The sequence below is a fragment of the Aulonocara stuartgranti genome, assembly GCF_965226115.1.
Source record: "Aulonocara stuartgranti genome assembly, chromosome: 22".
Taxonomy (NCBI): domain Eukaryota; kingdom Metazoa; phylum Chordata; class Actinopteri; order Cichliformes; family Cichlidae; genus Aulonocara; species Aulonocara stuartgranti.
Window position 1 is genome coordinate 5,243,164 of NC_138957.1, and position 19,307 is coordinate 5,262,470.

Here is a 19,307-nt window from a genome sequence, read left to right on the forward strand (position 1 = left end):
GTTAGGTCTGCCAGTAGCCCAATACATGTTATGAGGTTAACAATGAGTATAGTAGTGCACTAAATACAGGTAGATCCAAGCTACCAACAACCAAAACCCACATATATACAGAAATTATTACATTTAAGAAATAAAACTTATAGAAAGTATGGAAGGATTTCTATATATCTGGACTGAGAGATCCACAAAGAACCATGTCATAAAAAACATGTCCAGGCATGTCAGTGTGTCAGGCTCGAAGTAATAGTAGCTAACCCTGCAACCAGCTTCCAGTATTGTGTTAGTCTGTAATATAGCTATTCAAGAAATACATTCACAGTGAAACAGTTGCATTAAAGACAGAAAATGTCAAAGCAAAAACAGCAATATTGGCCTTTAAAAACCTGTATCAGTCTAATCCCAGCTGCCGTGTGAGAGAGAAAAAGAGGCAGACTGCAAACCACATCTTGGCCTGCCAAAAATCACATTTCTCCTCTACAGTATAGCTGGTTTACATTAACTCTCACACATGCATGGCGAAGCCTGAGTCCACCCACTTCACATTTCATTACCAAGAAGAGCTCAAACTGCTCTACCAGCCTCTGCAATACAGCAGAATTCTCTAATGCAATTCGTTCAAACTTAATATGAAAAAGAACTGTAAAAAATGGTGGTTAAGCAGCAGGGAGAAGGTATTGGGGGGGGGGGGCTGAACCAATATAAATCCATCCCACGGGATAAGAAACTCACACATGGCCGCTAAATTGATGATCTATTGCCCAGAGCAGTATGTTAAAGGAATAGCCACACATCACACAGTCTTGTTGCTGTATGTGCATTTCGTGAAAGCAGTTCTTTAGCTTTTAAAAGGCACCAGAAACTGATGCCAATGCTTTTATAAGCAGAAAACATTAAGTTTAATGGGTTTATTTTGTATATGCAAACTGTAGCCAAAAATTCAGTCAAAACATTTACACCCATTGATGATTAATGAATGTCTCCTTACAGAACCACTCTGTGATAACCTTGGTGAAGTCACAAAGGAGTCAGCCCCATATGATGTCATCAAGGTTGTCTCGGCCTGGCTTAAGACTTAAAATAACAGTAAAATTTAGAGTGAAATTTCAGTAAAATAGTCCTGGATTCAGTGAATTATTTTTTTATACATATATATAGAACAGAGAGGAAAAAGGAGTAATAATACTTTTTATTCCAAGTGTGCTTTCTAAATCTGCAGCATAATATAATGTCATTTTTTCAGATGCCCCCATTAAGCATCATCAGATAGTGAGCACGAGGGTGTGGACACTTACCCAACAGGACAAGACCATTAAAACCTTCTTGGGTAAGTAAGACAAAGATTAGTTCGAGAATTCCACAGATTGAGGCGACTGATGTTGTGATTCGGCGCTATATAAATAAAATTGAATTGAATTGATGGTGATTTAACCACAAAATGCCATTTTGACTTTTATACAGGAATATATCCAGACTGCAACCAGTTGGCAACTAGTTGCATCGAGTCCTCTACTGATTTTGCAGATGAGTTGCACTCATTGGTGCAGATGAACTCAGATTTATTGCAGCATGGATGCAATCAGTCAGTTTTTATAAATTTGACTGCAGCTGTTTGAAAACCTTCAGCAATCTGAGAGAGTTCGCAATCGTTTGGAGACGGGTTGCCTACCACCGGGTTGCCTGAACAATTTTTCCTAATCAAGGAGGACGTTGCTGTAATGTTTCTGGCTGCTAGTAAGACACATGGCTGCAAGTAACATGTTATTCTAATATTTTAGTTGTTAGTGTTTGACCTTATTTATTCAAGAAATGGAAGGACAGATGAAATGACTATTATTGAATGAGGATTGCGACCTTTAGCTCTTTGACTTTTCCCCAGCCACAGAAAAATGTTGCTGATTGAACACAAAATAAACAGTAATAATAAGCAGCTAACGCTGGGTCATGTTATCTGACATTATTAGTTACTGGAAGGAAGGAATTATATGCAGATCCAATATTAATATTGTGTTTGGTTTTCTAGAGTTCATGTTTCTAAAAGAAACATCACTTATATTTCAGAAAAAATGATTAAATAAGCATTTAAATCTAAATAAATGCTCTGTAGGTGAAAGGTAAATATGAAGACTAGAATATGAAGTTAAGTTCAGTTACAGTCTGCAAAGGGTGAGGTGTTTTTTGAGGAGCCTCAGGCTGTTTTGTCACTTTGCAGAAAACTGAAATGAGCGCTATGTAAATAAGTAACACTGCCTTTACCCATTAACTCAATGTCCATTAACCTAATGCCCATTACCAGCACAGCACACCAAAGACAACTGAAACCATGGCGATAAGACGACTATTAAAAACAATGAAAAAAATTAGAGCATGCACTCCCTTTAGTTTTTAATTAAACAAAATTAAATGGACGACTGAAACGAAATCAAAATCAGCATTGTTTAAAAGACGGCCTCTGTTAATTAAATTGAAATGCTAAATTGGCAGATTACTCCTTTAACAGATCCCCTGAAGCCTCACAAAACAAGCCAGAAAAAAAAAAGCCTGAAAAATGGTTTTGTTCATACTGAGTGTCTGATTCTATATTTCCTGTTTGTTTCTCTCTCTCTCTTAAGTGGATTTATTTGTTTACTGTATGGGCATGTGTTTTAATCAGAAACACTACTGACAGCAGAGTGAGCAAAACCTAATATTTCAAAAACAAACAGGCACCAGTTAATACTGCACTGCTATATTTCAAATTGTATTAAGATGATAACATTTCTCTCCCTCTCTGCAGCCCATATGGATCGCTTTAAACACACCCAGGTTTGGCCCACTTTCAGAATGTCACAGGACATTTATCTTTATTCCCTTCTTCCTCTCCTTACCTTATAGAGCAATGGCTTTTACAGATGTGCACTCGTCTACCTCTTTCTGCCTGCTGCTCTCACTCTCTCTTGCACTTTACTGACATGGTTTTCTGCTTTGTGTTTAACTCTGTGCCTGTGTACGTTATAGACCTCTGCATCTGGAAAATATATATCCTATCAACTAGATGGATAGAAACCAAGGAAGAGAGGACTTGTTTCTTTTCCTTCCTACTCCTTTTTCCTCCTTTCCTTATCAGAGTTATATGGACAGGTAAACCAACTCAAACATCTCATCCCAATACAGCACTTTGCTCTCAGACTGCTGGTTTACTTGTGGTTAGGATATCTAAAAGTAGAATGGGAGGTAGAATCTTCAGTTTTCTGCTCCCAGTTGGGGTTCTAGAGACAGGCACCCTCCCTACTTTTAAGATTAGGCTTAAACATTTTCTTTTTGATAAAGCTTATAGTTAGCGCTGAATTGGGTGACCCTGAATCTTCCCTTAGTTATGCTGTAATAGCCTTAGGTTGCTGGGGTATTCCCATGATGCACTGAGTGTTTCTTCTTCACTCGCCTTTTTTTTACTCTCTATGTGTTTATACACCCTCCTGCATTTATTCATTAGTTATTAATAATCTCAGGATCTTTTCTACAGTGTGTCTTTTGTCCTGCCTCTCTCCCTTCAGCCACAACCAGTCACATCAGTTAGTTGCCCCCACCATCCAAGACTGGTTCTCCCAAAGATTTCTTCCTGTTAAAAGGGAGTTTTTCCTTCGCACTGCTACCAAGGTTTTACCTCACAATATAAAGCACATTGAGGCAAATGTTGATTTGATTTGGTGCTTTATTAATAAAATGTAACTACATAATGTATGGATATAGTCTCTAGAGCAACATTTAATCATGAATCAATGCCATTTATTAGCTATATAATACTAATACAGGATGAATAATAATAACATAAAGTATGAATAGCTTTAGTTGAATACTTTTCTACAGCTTAAAGGTAACTGAAAATACAATTCTTTCTATAAATAAAAGTCTATTTTTTGCCCCAGTCTCCGCCAACAACTAGTGACTCACCAGCAATATGTTCATAAAAGCTTTCTGTTGACAGCACCTCCAGCTCATAGAAAGATTTTTACACTCAGCTGAAACACAGGAATGTTGAAAGTACCTGCAAAAATGTTGGTTTCATCATCAGAAAGCCCAGAAACAGCAGTTAAGCAGAAAGTATGTTCGACAATCAGACAATCTTATACTTAGAAAATTCCAGTGTTGCTCCTTTACTCTCTTGTTTTACATGCCAATTCTAACATTTTCTGTAAAAATATAAATCAGGCTTTTGGCAAACTGAATATATTATTGTAATCTGAAAGTCTTTGCACACTGAAATCTATGAGGGGCCGTACAAGCCAAAATTGGCCTGTAAATGGCCTGTATTTGTATAGCGCTTTTCTAGTCCCTAAGGACCCCAAAGCGCTTTACACAACCTGTCATCCACCCATTCACACACACGTGATGGCAAGCTACAATGTAGCCACAGCCACCCTGGGGTGCACTGACAGAGGCGAGGCTGCCAGACACTGGCGCCACCGGGCCCTCTGACCACCACCAGTAGGCAACGGGTGAAGTGTCTTGCCCAAGGACACAACGACCGAGACTGTCCAAGCCGGGGCTCGAACCGGCAACCTTCCGATTACAAGGCGAACTCCCAACTCTTGAGCCACGATCATTGTTTCACTCTCACACACATACATTCTTCTGTCAGACACACGTATTGTCACTCTCACATACATATATATAGACTTGGATGCAAAAAATATCTGATTGGCTGTTCTGGTCTCCACAAAATAAACTTTTAAGATATTTTCATGCGAGAATGGTGCTGTGTAAACTTCAAATACCTGCTCGAGTCATCAAGACATCACATATTTCCATAAGTGCTCTGACGTTTTTGGCATCCAAGTCTGTGATTGGCTGGTTTTGTGCCGCAAATATAACGGTGTACACAAAGAGTTAAACGCGCACGGGCAGAAATGTTGAGAGCACAAGCAACACATTGCGAGCGAGCGCAAATACAAAAACTGAGCGAGAGGGGCTGCTATTGTGTGTGTGTATGGATAATAGCAAACACTGAAATACATTTTTTGCACGCAGCAATGAATTTTGTTCACTCAAATTCAGCTTTTCTTCGCTCAAAATAAATTTCTCCTCAAAATGCAACACTTGCACCTGCAAACTTTTTTTTACTTGCGCTCAAATTTTTTTTACGTGCGCTCAGAATAGTCCCCCCTCCATCTGTCAGACACTTGAAAGTGACCCGCGTGCGCTTCGCAGCAATCACAGCGGTACAGACACCCAGCCTTCCGTTTCCACTATACTCTTTCATTCACATACATTATTCTCTTGCATACATATATTTTCTTCAGACATGTATGCATTCTCTTCTTACATACATATATTATTTGTGAGATTAAATGCATATTGAATGTTTTGCATGTAAATGAGAGCAAAATGTAGGAATGCATTAAAAAATGCATGTATGTTAGAGTGAAAATTTGTAAATATGTACATTAAAATACATGTATAAGAGAGCACAATATTGCAATGTGTGTGTTAAATATGTGTAAACATGAGAATAAAAATATCTAAATATAAAAATTAAAATAAAACTATGTGAGAGTGAAAGTATATGTGTGTGAAAGAAGAATGTATGTGTGTGAGAGTGAAAGAATGAATTTTGGCTTGTGCAGCCCCTCATAGAAATATTGTATGTTTTCCTAGCAGTTTCCTGTAGTGTAGCACAATCAATAGTGCAAACACACTAATCAGCCGTGAGTGACCTCTCGTGACCTCATCACTGACGTTTTTCCTTGCATAATAAAAACTGTGCATATTAGAGTCTATCCACGCTCTTTCTTTCAGCGTAAAGCAAATATAATAAAAGCCTGAATCATACCTGGCACAGTGCTAATCCATGCCCTCAAGTGCCTCAAGATAACTGTGATAACTATGTGTCCTTTTTGAGGTCCTAAAAGAGGTTTTAGATCTGCAGGGTCATACCACCTAAATCAAATGATTACTTCGTTACCAGGCCTCTGGAGAACTTCAAGACATGTTGAGGAGGTCATTTAGTCATTTGAATCAACTGTGTTGGATCAAGGACACATCTAAAGGACACCGTATGAAGGACGCCGGCACTCGAGGCCTGGAGTTCCCCACCCCTGGTTTAAAGGGTAAATTAGGTTAGGGCTTAAATGGTTAACTTTTGCTGTTTCCTTACTTATTTAAATTACATTTTAATACATTCTGATGAGTTTTATTTTATATTTGTAATAGCTGCATGGTAATGCCAAAGTTAGCACCGCCATGGCTTGGGGTAGCTATGGACGACTGCCTTCTGCTCTGTCTCAAATCATCTACATACTTACACTCACTTTGACTTTTTATACAGTCATGTGAAAAAAAACACTTTTTTTTACATGACTTACTGATGATTAACTGATCATCAGTAATGTGAGCGCCTGTAAGAGCGGAGGTTTAGAATATTCAGGTGTGTGTTAACACAACACTCTAATCTTCCCAGGAGTGGACATCCCAACAGATTTACGCCTAATTTAGACTATGCAACGATCAGAGACTGCAGAAACACCCATGAGCTACATTTCAGAGTCCACAGTCCTCAGTTAGCATGTAAAATTTTAATGTTCACGATAGCATCATTAGAAAATGCCTAAACAAATATGGCTTAGGTTGAAGGGTTGCCAAGAGAAATGCTGCGTTAAACGGTTATATTTTGCATATCAAGCGTGCACAGTGGTGGAAGGGGTGATGATTTAGGCTTGTTATGCGGCCACGGGACTTGGACACCTTGTAGTCACTGAGTCGACCATGAACTCATCTGTATATCAAAGTATTCTAGAGTCAAATGTGAGATCATCTGCTGTGCTGGGATCCTAAGAGAGTTGTGCACAAACATCAATGAGCTGCAGCAACACTGTAAAGAAGAGTGTGCCAAAATTCCTCCACAACGATGTGAGAGACTGAAAAAGTCCTAGAGAAAACAACTCCTACAAGGTATCACTGCTACAGGTGACTGGAAGCTATTGAATCACGTGGCATGCTTAGTTTTGCACATTACTGCAAAGAATGCTGAGAAAACTTATGCTTATTTCAGCATAGAAACAAGAATTTAATAAGCAGCTTCTAAGAACCAGGGCCCAAGCTTCTAAGAGAAGTATTAACACGACTGAATTGGTTTTATTGTCAGCTGTATGCCTCATTATTACATTTCTATACTGTAAGTCACGCACTCCAGCTGTTTTCTTTATCAGTTAGATCGAGCGCTGCCTTTACTTTAAAAAAAACACGCAAATTCTGAGGATCTTGTGTTTCAAGTCTCATAAGTTTTCCAATAATCGACCTCGATCGGCGTCTAGACAAGGAGTGACACATAAACAAACGCTCCCCCTGAGTGCTGTGTATGCGATGGAACGACCCCGCCTGCCTCCAGTCCACTTATATAAGAAAGGATTACACAAGAAAAAAACAGCACTGCAAGGGGAAGACGAATATAGCTCTACGAATGTCTGTGTATATTTGATCAAGCGCGTTGAGCTACAGTATGTGAGAAGAGAACAGTGTTTGAAAGAAAGGCCGTACATTAGTCTATATGTCAGACACGGGTGGAGGCAGACAGGCAGAGATGGAGAGGAAGGAGGCAGGGGGCTTGCTCACATTCTCTTAGGTTAGGAGAGAAAGAGAGCAATTTATCATCTCTACGCAGCTTTGGCGTAAACTGTTTGGGCTGTTGGAAATTTACATTTTACTCAACTACTTTGGCAGTGTTGCTTCTGATGAAAGTCACAGCAGTCAAGTTAATGCAGTGCATTAATGTGAGAACAAAAAAGGGAGTTGGGGGACTGGGAGGAGAAGACGGGGAAGGAGCGGAGGTGTGGGTTCGACTCAAACAGCAGAAGGACTGCTGGAGCTGCTTCCACACTTCAAGGGCTTTAGTGACAGGGAAGCTGCTCTGTTCAGCACTGTCAGCAGTTTTACTCACGCATGTGTGTGTGTGTGTGTTTCTGGTACATGTGTGCCTGTCCACAGGGAATGAAAACTCCTGTGTTGCTGTTCCATAAAGCAAGGACACTCTTCTACATAAGCGCAGAGGACAAATACACATATGCTATGCACCCACTGTTCAGTACTGGCAAACTTACCCACAGTACTGGTATTGGCCTTTAATATAACTTACTACATGAATATGTATTACTGTTACTCACTATTAGTCATGTTTTTTTTTTTTATCAATTTCTCCGTGCACATTACTCATTGAATACATATTTACATTATTTTACTAATTCACAAACTACAACCCCGAGAGTAATGATTTCCATTCTAGCAACTCAGCTTCCCCACTCACCTCACCTCCATGTTTCTGCATTTGAAGGCTAATTCGGGCTAATTTAAAGTCATATCTCCCATTGATGAGGCTGTTCTGGCTCTATGCTAATGCTGCACCATCTACCTCTGTTGCACAAATTTTAACCAAATGCACAGAACTGCATGCAAACATTTATCAGAGCTACTACCACACCCCCTGCAGCTTTCCACAAAAAAGCAGAGAGTTTAACATGAATGATGTTGAAAGTTTGGGACTAAAAGTAAACATAGAAATTAGCTGCCTGGAACAGGCGTTTTTTTAACTGCATTAGGGATCTCCATCTGGGGATACTTTTCGCCTGACCTAATCACCAGCATATTTATCTGCACCCGCAGGTTTGTTTATATGTGTGAGGCCAACTTTTAGGGAACTCACCACTGAAAATGCATTGGAGGATCACCCAGTGAGGGTTTAGTTGTGTATCTTTGAGCCTGAGAATGTAGAAAGATAGAATGGTCTGCTAAGTATAAGCTACATAAAATACTGATCATTTAAAAAAAATAAAATTGAAAACTATTAAAAGCACTATTATTTTATGTGCTTGATATCTTTTAAGTTATCCATAGCCTTACACAAATAAACAAACCAGCAGGCAGGGTGAGGGTGAAGTTAGTTCCAGATGGAGATTCTTTATGTAGTTAGAACTTAGCCATGAAAACATGAAACAACCAGTTTTCTTCTTATCTAAAGAAACACTCAGAAACAAACACGTGAAAAGTTTCAGGGATCGCACCCTGAAGAGTTGATTTGAGTTATCTGCTATCAGTCCTAGTAGCTAAACTGAAGAATAATGTGGGCAAAGCAGGTGGTGGATACACAGGGACATCATGATATCAATGCCACTGAAAGTTCAAATTTTAATGTACCTTAAATAGCATTTGCAATATGTTGCAGTACCATGAGTGATGGGAATATATATAAATACAGTGGTCTCCTGCTAACACGGTTCACATTTCGTGGCCTTGCAGTTTCGCTGATTTTTTTTGTGCAGTTTTGCATGCTTTTTTTTAAAATAGTGCATTGTGTCCTGATTGGCTGTAGACCATTGACAATCAATCTCCTCCCTGCCGTGTTTCCTGTACAGCACAGAATGCGTTCAGCTTGTCAAATTTACATAAATCTTCGATCGCTAGCAGTGTGACTCTGAAGTGCTGTACTGTATGTTTGTAAGTTTTCTCCCCAACAAACACAACAATGTCGACGAAACATTTTGCACCATCAAAGGCACCTGCGGTAGCACCCAAAAGGCAGAGAAAGATGTTAACCATCGCACAAAAAGTTGGACTTCTGGACATGCTAAAGGAGGGTAAAAGTTACCGTACGTTTCGGATTATAAGGCACATTAAGCGAAACAAAACAGTCAGATAAGTTAAACTTTACTCAACTCATTCTTCTTGCTCCCTCTACTTACGTACAATTGATTGATATACAGTTATATGAGCTATAGTTACATTGCATCATTGCCACCAGCTGCACACAGGGGTCATTGTTGAATTGGAGGATATTTTCTGTCCAACCCATGAATTTGCCAATAATCCATCCACAAAACACTGAAACATATGCTTTTTGTGTAAATTATACCTGTGCTGGGACAAAATGTCAGCGTACTTATTGAAAAAGTAAATCAAAATATTTACATTGCAAAAATAGCTCTTGAGAACCCCCCAAAATGGCATTTTTACCTTTCCCAACTTGTTGATAACAAAGTTTCATCTCACATAAAACAATTAAAATAAGTTTTAAATCCACTTTTTTGTTTTTTGTTGATACCTGCCTCTTATAAGTGTTAAATCAATTTATATAACATTAGAATATTTTAAAGAACAGTAACCATACACTTCAAGTTGTGTCCCATAACCCTGTTACTGAAATCAGTTTCAGCTCTAAAAGCAAGACAGTGAAGTGACAATCCAGTCATGTGCTAACACCGTGGGTAGCGTAAGAGTCAGTCCTCTGTGATATATTTTATATTTCTCCAGTCTTTTCATATATTGAGTGTCACTCTAACCAATTAAATACAAATTCAAAGTTTCCTTCCCTGATTTGAATAACTACATTTAAAATAGAATAATAGGATTCAAGACAAAGTCATAATTTCCATTTAATTTGTATCATATTTGTTCCATCATGTATCAAGTGTACAAGTGTAGTCTAAGAATGGCTTCTTGAGAGCCAGCCTTCCACTGAGATGATTTCTGATGAAGTTCTAGTGAAGGGCCACATGCATCTCTGTGTCCTGTGTCGGGTCTTTGCTATTTTTAAAGACAGGAATCAAATCAAATCAAATCAAATCAAATCACTTTTTATTGTCACATCACATGTGCAGGCACACTGGCACAGCACATGCGAGTGAAATTCTTGTGTGCGAGCCCCACAAGCAACAGAGATGTGCAAACACAACAACACAAACGAGCAAAATACAAGAATGGCCAACCTGAAACTAATAAATATATGTACAATATATAATAGTGTATGCATTTCTGGATGTGTATACTAAATATTTTCCTACGTGTGTGTGTGTGTGTGTGTGTGTGTGTGTGTGTGTGTGTGTGTGTGTGTGTGTGTGTGTGTGTGTGTGTGTGTGTATACACATTTTTACAAATTAAATAGTAAAAAAATAAAATAAAATAATAATAATAATAATAAAATATATAAAATATACAGAGTTGAATATGTGCAAAACAAGTGGCATTTATATACAGTGTGGAGTGCATAATGTTGAAGTTCCAGTAGTGAAGCTGAGGTGTCTATGACGTGTTCAGCAGTCTGATGGCCTGATGGAAAAAGCTGTCTCTCAGTCTGCTGGTACGGGACCGGATGCTGCAGAACCTCCTTCCTGATGGAAGCAGTCTGAACAGTTTATGGCTGGGGTGACTGGAGTCCTTGATGATCCTCCCCGCTTTCCTCAGGCACCGCTTCCTGTAGATGTCTTGGAGCTCACCTCCAATTATCCGTTCAGAGCACCGCACTACTCGCTGGAGAGCTTTGCAGTTGTAGGCGGTGCTGTTGCCATACCAGGTGGTGATGCATCCAGTGAGGATGCTCTCAATGGCACAGTGATAGAAGGTCCTGAGGATGCGGGGGCTCATGCCGAATCTTTTCAGTCTCCTGAGAAAGAAGAGGCGCTGCTGGGCCTTCTTCACTGTTTTGTTTGTGTGTACTGACCACGTAAGATCCTCAGCCAGGTGTACGCCAAGGAACCGGAATGTTCAGATTCTGCTGTAGATGGTGTTTTTTAGTTCTTCTTCTTTTGTCCAAATGGGAATCCCCTTGTTGGTGCTAAAAACACTATGTTATGTTAGTTATCTTTTGCAGTTCTTGTAGATAAAACTTAAAAAATGGAACAAACTATATGTTCTGTGAAAGGTTTCTCATGCCAGAGTGATTAAAGATGCTATTTCCTAACACTGGTTCTTCTCTTTAGGCAGGTAGCGTTTTTATGCTCGATGATTCAGAGGTCAGTGTTAATGGGCTTATTATTTTTCCTTGAAAATGGTTGGATAAAACGACTGGAATGATAATGAGTAACACAGCCCCCCTTCAAAAAAGCAGCCAATGGCCAGAGACCAGTGACCACCACTATGAATTGGAAGTGGAGGTGGGTTGCAAAGGAGCTTTCATTAATACAGATAGAGGCAGGTTAAATGGCAAACCTTATGAGATTTGCCAGCTGGCTGTGTAGAAGAGTATCAGAGACTCAACATTTAAATAAAACAGTGAGTTACCAGGAGTCACGTTTCTCCTCTTTGTGGTAGAGGCCGCCTGCCCCTGTGTTCAGCTAATGCCTCCACAGCAGTCAGTTGCTCCTTTTAATACATAACTGACATCAGCTCTTAATCAACCTCCCCATAAGGCAGCACACAAGCCTGCCCCTGAAATGTAAAATAAATGCTACTGGAATTGTGTAGTAATTGCTGAATGTAAAAATGAATCACTATAGTGTGTGGTAAATGTGGTGAATGGTTTCGGGGGTTAAATCACAGCCGTTACTATGAATTAACTCCATTTTATTATGAAAATACATTTAAAGATGGTGAAAATTTAATGATTTAAAACCACAAGACCCTTTGGTTTTCTTTTTTTTACTCCAGGCTCCTCATTGTACACAGCGGAAACCGCACAGTGTGTCCGACCCATGCTGACTGTTACTAAATGATAGCAAAGAAACCACAAAAGAAGACTTTGTATAATTCAGGAGGTTAGGAAGAGCGAAGAAAAACGAGCGAGCCCGTGGTGTGGCGGCACGATGGCACCCGGCAGTAAAGTGCAGCCATCCCTGGCTGGCACATAGGACACGCATTCACCGCGTGACAGGGTGTCACACCACATGATTTATGATGGGTAATTATGGTTATGGAGGTGACATCATATCCTACTCGCCGACTCCCGCGTGTATCTGAGCTGTGTATATGCACTTCTCTGCATGTGTGTGTGTGAGCGCTCACATGTGTGTTTGTGGCTAATTAGTTATGCTGTCTGGATCCAGCAGCGACTGTCTTTGTTTTTCTAAAGAATGGAAGACAAGGCATGTCACAACAACATACCTCGCAGTTCCTCCAGACGTGCAGTAAAGCACACGCATTCACACATTTGCACATACGGGCCCACAAAAAGAGTCTCTGCCCTTTTATTATCTGCTAAAATATTAATGCTTTGTTCAGTTCAATCCACACAGATTCCCTTCTTTCTTTTTTTCACCTGAGATAGACGGTGAGCACGCCGGGGCCAAAAGTAGCAAAGGAGTGGGGACAACAATCACACATTTCTTGACAGAGCTAACCGTCAAGCTTGCCACGGTCTGAATCTGGCGACAGGGAGAAGCATACAATTAAAAATCATTACTCTGCACCTAACAGCTGCTGACAGGCATAGGCACGACAAATGAGAAAAATGGAAAGATTATAACACAATTTCACTCTCCTGTACACATCTGCTAATTCACTTGCCAGTTCTAAATAAATGCATTCATTTAAACGTGATTTGACAAACCATGCCTTCTGCTGGATTAGAGACATGGAAGCTGCAGAGGAAAAAAAATTTAAAAGTACATTCACATAAATGCATTTACAGGAGGCATTAAAAAGTCAAGTGAAATCCTCCATCTTCCTTTTTTTAATGTTTTCCAGCATAAGATCAATCTTGACTGAGGTTTTTTCATGTTTATTAAGGTGTGGAGGCTCGCAAACTGCACAGGCGACGCGCTGATGCGCAGAGGTCAGTGCGGGGGATGTAAAAGTGTCCTTAATGAGCCAATTTGGAGAAAACAAAATAAGGCAAATGAAGAGAAGGAAAATATAGATTAAACTAACTGAGTGACTCACCATAATGAGTAGGGTTACGTTTTTTGTTTTTTTGTTTTTGTGCTACTGAATAGACTCATTTCAGTATTCAGTCTGAAACACGGCCATAGCCACAGGGGCCTCATTTGGGAAAGGGCTTCAAAAGTCTATATTTGAACTTTACACTGCTATTAAGGCAGCGGCAGAAAATCAAAAGAGCTCATTCCTCTGAAAAGTCACCACAGATCAGTGTTTTAATACAGTGTAAAAAAAAGAAGAAGAAGAAGAAAAAATTACATCTTTGCCCCCTGACCCGGCAAATATTTTAACGAAAATGACCTTTTGCAGCTTTTCACCCTCGGCTAAAGCATGAAAACTTCTCAAACTCCTGCCAGGGTGAAATTTACAGCGCACCCGCTACCCTGAATTTTAATTCAAGATCATAAATAAAAGGAATTCACATAGCTCTAGTGGGCTGATGTCCAAAAATCTTTTTTTTACCCTCCCTGCTACACATTATAATCATGTCAAAACCCGTAAGAATCGGCTTACTGTACCTGATCTAGTCCAGTCCATGCGCAGGTGGGCAGCAAGGTCCCCAGTACAAAGACAGCAGTTTGCACGGCTAAGCTTCTGCTCCCCTGCTCTCTTGCTCTTGCACTTAGATGCATCCCACAAATGTCTTGCTCTTTCTCCTCCTCTGCTGCTGCCTAAGCGGCACACTGTGCCTCCTGCAACGCTCCCGTCAAGCTGCGTAATTCAGTGGACGACACAACCACTGAACAATTACTGGCCCGTGCGACACTTAACTTCAAGTGGCACTCCTAAGGCATCACAGGGAAATGCTAAGTATCTGAATGCTACTGTCTGATTATTATGATTCAAGTACAAAAGATAAGGTATGTTTTCAGAGATTGTGTGGCATTTGGAGAAAAGGGCACGGCCTGTCCTCACCATGACTGCAGAATAACTTTAAACCTGCAGGAAACACTGAGGACTGACTTAGTGAAAGGAACTGAATGCAGAGGAACAGCTAAACAGGGATCTGTCATGTTTTCAAAGTCCACCATCATCCGTCAAATAGCAAGAGAATGTCTCCTAAAGCCCACTAGAGGATTTTCTTCCTGAAAACCCTGCAGGTAGCCCAGAGCTTCATACCTGATTCTTAGGTTTAGCAGTCAAAAGCATCTTCACATTCCCCATTCCTGTCTGCCTCTGCTCTAAGCCTCACTGTACAGTAGGCTGCCTACTGTAGAAAAGGACAAGAGAGATTGTCATCTCGTCTCCTGTTGTGGTGTTTCATGAAAAAAAATAACTTTCATCTTAGAGACAGCCCTGATCCACCGAGAACAAAACAAACCTGAATAAACTGCTCAGGTGTTGTGGTTAGTCTGCCTGCCTCCATCTGGTATTGACACCCTTCCAAACACCTCAGGCCCCCGCGGAGCTCTAATCCTACTACTGGAGCTGTTTAGCATATCCTATTTATTTGTAGTCTGCTCTCACACCTTCCTGCCTTCTGCCTAATTGATGCCTCTCAGAGTTTATCTCTTTCAAGGTATTACTCATAACCCACTCAAGAACTTTACGACAAGGGAGCTGAAAAGACACAGCGATGCAAAAGTCCTCATCACTTCAACATAAACTAAAAACCTGCCTCTTCAGCCCGGCTTTTGATTGAGTGGGCTTTATCGACTTTACTTTTTTTTTTTAATCTCATATCATTATTTCAGAGTTGCATTATTTCATTCACTTACTAGAGCTTATTGATTGTTGTACATTTTATTCTGTTGCATGATGTTATCAAGCGTTACTTTATTTTATTGATTTTTTAGTTCCTCTTAATTTTGCTGATGTACCTTTAGGCCATAAGAAAATGTTTTACCACTTTGTCTTTTAGTTAAGTTAAGTTGTCATATATCTATCTATCTATACATATATATAAATTCCCCACTCAGCCTCAGGGTGATCTTGAGAGTCCTGCACAGTATCTCAGCTGTTCCTTATCCATTTTCTTCTTATTTTATGTTCAGTTATCTGTGAAGCACTTTGTACACTTGCATTAAATTATATTCTCCAACTTTTTCTGTGCATTTTCCCCTCACTTTTTTTTCACTGTTTACATGTTTCCAAATCTGGTGACTTGTATTCTCATAAATCTGAGAAGACTTTAAAAATCTCACAGTCCACACATCACAATAGGTCACATCACCCTTTTGTGTGTTGACTGCCAGTCTTAAGCTGAATTTTTTCCATACTGGTGTAATTGGCAAGTACGTCTGTGTGGCAGGCAGCGTAGGACCCAGTTGCAGGGCACTGAGACAAAGGCATTAACTGAATGAGGCAGCTTTATTGCTGTTACTTAGAACATAAGAAAAAAAGGCAAGGAATACAGACACAGGAAGACCGCACCAGCGAGAGGACATGATAAAGAACAAAGGAAGACTCAGACAACATATACAAATGGGTAATTACGGACATTGGAAACACAGCTGAACAGAATTTGACTAATGACAAATTAGTCAAATTCTGTTTGACACAAAATTAAACACAAAACACATAAGATGAGGAACTCTGAAAATAAAACAGGAAGTAACAAACACTGAGAGCAGGACTAAGACATCTGACACTGTGACAGGCAATAAGCAAACATGACTGACAGGGGAGACAGACAGGAACCACAAAAGATGATAACTAAAGGTTTCATAACCTAATGAGGAACATAAACTGGAAACAAAAGAAGCACAAGGAAATAATATATTACTGAAATGACTAGATGCAGAGTTAGAACAAAAACCACATATCAAAATCCAAAACAACAAACCATGATCTCACTAAAAACTCAAACCATCACAAAACCGAAAACACTGGGTCAGGACCATGACAGAAACAACTGTGAACATGAGGACACTAAGTAAAGAATAACACTTTGCTGCAAAAATGACATTATGATTTTACAGTAAGCGGACTGCTTTTGAAGATATGGTAAAGTTCTGTAGAAAGCAATGCATTCTGGGAGATTGCAGCAGTATGAGCATTAAATCATATATACAACGTATTCTGTGAATTTCAAGTTTACAGATTGATCGTGAGATTCCCAACGGTCTAAAGAATTGTCAGCAGTGAGTGGAGTGATTCACAAAGCAGTAAGTGACTTATTTGATTTAAGTACTATTTACGTTTTTTCCCTTTAGGTTTAGTAGCTTTAAACTTGCCATCTTTGAAGGTAATGTTAAAAATATACCACTTCTTGTGTGCTATCAAGGTTAAGGTTAGCTTGATGTTTGCAAACGCTATTGTTAGCTAGCATCTCTATCTCAATAAAACTGAGGATATTACATAGTACTACTTTGGGGGGAAAGTACCCAAGCTTTTGGTGTGGATTGGCATTGTTACTGTTTTTCCCAAACCTTTTCATCAATGTATACATTTTAATTTTTCAGAAGTAAATGATAGCATGTAGTTATGAAGCTAGCAACATTTCTCAGACTCAGAAAGTAGTGAGAATATAATTCATTAATTACATTTAAATGTAAGTTTTTGGACTTGGGCTGGCATGTCTGTAAAAACAGGCCGCATGGGATGGTGCATCACCATTACCATTAGCAGCATTAGCAAGGAATTTTAGGATAATTCCTTGCTAATGCTAATGTTCCCAGAAGAAAAATATATTTATATATAAAGAGGCAAATCCTAGAAACAACATATGTCTGCAATTATCAAAATCAGTTATCACACAAAGGTTCTTGACACGTCATCCACTTACCACAGTAGTGCTGCTGGCGGTGCGATATCTTTGCTATCTTTGCTTGATATCTTTTTTTCATTCATGATGCAAACATTTTTCATTTCGCTTTTTCATAGGAAAGCGGTGCACTGTTGGTCGGCGAAAGGCGTGAAGTCTATATGTTCGCAATGAGTCACCTGCTGCTTCTTTTCTCCTGTACGTGAACAGCTTAACAAGCACTGCAGGTTCATGGAACCCCCGCGATAAGGAAATAATTCCTCACTGGATTCAAACCGGTGAACGCTGCCGGTGACATTTGATTTGGCTCACTGCCAAACTCATTGTATTGCTCTCGGGTGTTGAGCGCACTAGCCTCTGCGTTTAGAACTAAATCAAGTTGTGTGTTTGTCATTGTTGTGCAAATAAAGTTTGAAATGTAAAAATATTCTTTCAATTAAAGTGAATCGGAATCTGCTTAACAATTCACCCCATCTCCCTCTTATTTCATTATTCCTTTGTTGTCCTCCGTGCTGGCACAGGTTCAGACAAGCTGAGCGCTGAAATTATGACAACTGTCCAAGGAGATGATGTAATTTGGGTTGTGGCGCAGTAACAATGACACATTCCAATTTGAGCGTCTAAATTCAAGCTGCAAGTAGGTCGCCCGTCTCGAGTTGCAGTTTTGTATCTCAGGACCTTATAAACCAAATTACAAGAGAGATGTATGAGGAGGTGCACGCAGACATGGTTTGGCCAATTTTAGCTGCATGGTCAGTGTTCTCTTACACAACAGTGTTTGCACGGTGTTCTGTTCTGCAAAAACCAGACTGTACACTCTGCCACGTAAGCCTTTAGAAATTATGATCCAAGCCTCTATGTTCTCAGAACTCATCCCTATCTTTTCAAGTGTACTACAGTACAACACCTACCACTATGACTCAGAATCCTCTGTCATGCTAAACTGCTTCAGCACATGGCTTAACAATGAGTCCTCTCTGTGCTGTACAGTGTGCCATGATGTCTGAATACCCATTCTGGATGTAGGAGTAAAACTGTCTCTTGTATGACATAAGCACTCATTATGAAGACCTGCTGCTCTGCCACTGTCTGTACTTGCAACTTCTTTTCTTCGTCTAGATAAACTCTCATTAACTTATCTTTGTACTCGAGCAGTAATTCAGACCAGATGCTCTGAGGGTTTGTGTGAAAATGATCAAGGAGCCATGGAGTCAGCAAAGGGAGGTGATAGAGAGGGTGATTTGAATGGTTTCTGGAGAGCAGAAGAGGCAAATTTGTTCGTAAAGCAATCAAATAACGGACAGTGGTTCATCCCAAGAAGGCATGTTGGAAAGCAGCGAAGTGGCGTATTGTATTGGTTTTTTATGATAGCATCTCCCCACAGATAAAGATGGATGAAGCTACCTTGACGTCACCCATCAACGCTTCAAATCCTGTTTTGAAGTGTTGACGTTAAACTTTTTGTCGCCATATTTGTGTTTTGAAGCTGAATGTGACGAACAGCACACACTGGAAAATCCACTATTCTGACATTTAGATCAAATTTTTTTAAATGAACTCAATGTGTGAAGCAAAACAAGTGACTGAGCCCATCAACCCATTAGAAACGTAATTAGAGAGGTCAGAACCAAAGGCTATTTTCCCATAGATTTCTAAAGGACTGGAGGTCTTTTCACAGCCTGGTGGCCATTAAAAGTAGGCGGAAAGCACATCCGCATTGGCTTTGCTTCTCAGAACCTTTTTGTATACTCTTTATAAATCTATTGGTGTATTCAAAATCACCATTCTTTTTTCTTAATTTTACAGTAGAAACTCCAAATTACTCACAACAGCATTATGAGTAATAAAAAGAAAGCATCACAATGTAACTTTTGAAAATTTCTTGCCTTTTTTTTTTAAAGAAGGAAAAGATGATCAGCATCAAAAAATGTTTGGCAGTTAATTTTCTACCATGTCTTTGCACATCAAAGAATAAAGATCTATTTGGGAA

At 39.6% G+C, this 19,307-nt stretch overlaps 1 protein-coding gene and 1 long non-coding RNA gene across 3 annotated transcripts in view; one reads left to right on the forward strand and one right to left on the reverse strand.

The window, feature by feature from the left end:
- Window positions 1–19,307, reverse strand: part of LOC309699155 (uncharacterized protein) — a 104,657-nt gene that overhangs the window by 83,466 nt on the left and 1,884 nt on the right. Inside the window, exon 1 of one of the 2 annotated variants that reach the window (XR_014274257.1) lies at window positions 17,339–17,443. The exons of the other annotated variant lie outside the window; for it this stretch is intronic. The gene's annotated coding sequence lies outside the window, so the exon portion shown is untranslated. Of the gene's footprint in view, window positions 1–17,338; window positions 17,444–19,307 lie in introns of those variants that run through there. 2 annotated transcript variants of the gene reach the window in all.
- On the forward strand, window positions 16,382–17,527 carry LOC309699157. Its single transcript, XR_014274258.1, has 3 exons — window positions 16,382–16,557; window positions 16,647–16,718; window positions 17,437–17,527. It is a non-coding gene; the product is annotated as an uncharacterized lncRNA (long non-coding RNA).